The sequence below is a fragment of the Hippocampus comes genome, unplaced genomic scaffold (genome assembly GCF_001891065.2).
Source record: "Hippocampus comes isolate QL1 unplaced genomic scaffold, H_comes_QL1_v1.1 scaffold116, whole genome shotgun sequence".
NCBI lineage: Eukaryota > Metazoa > Chordata > Actinopteri > Syngnathiformes > Syngnathidae > Hippocampus > Hippocampus comes.
In genome coordinates, this window is record NW_017805120.1 from 1 (window position 1) to 227 (window position 227).

The following is a 227-nucleotide window of genomic DNA, read 5'->3' on the forward strand; positions in this document are numbered from 1 at the left end:
TGCGTTGCGCCTCGGTTGAGCGTCGTCACTGGGTTGTTCTGATGGGAGCAGTGGCGGGCGGTGCGTTGGGAGCCGGCGGTGGAACCCGTGTCTTTGTGGGCACTCGAGTGCTCTTTGGTAAGGCGTGTTGGAGATGGTCAGCTAGTTGTTTGGCTTGTCTGGATCCAGAGCAATTTTGTGGTGTTTGTCAGTTGGGAAGCTGCTTTGTGGGCGACAGTGTAGGCAGG

The 227-nt window shown here is 57.7% G+C and overlaps 1 long non-coding RNA gene across 1 annotated transcript in view; it reads left to right on the plus strand.

Moving 5' to 3' along the window:
* Positions 1-15: 15 nt before the first annotated feature.
* The window catches only part of LOC109513356 (uncharacterized), a 6,269-nt gene continuing 6,057 nt past the window's right edge, over positions 16-227 (plus strand). The window contains exon 1 of the long non-coding RNA XR_002167737.1: positions 16-216. This is a non-coding gene — a long non-coding RNA (uncharacterized LOC109513356). The remainder of the gene's footprint in view (positions 217-227) is intronic.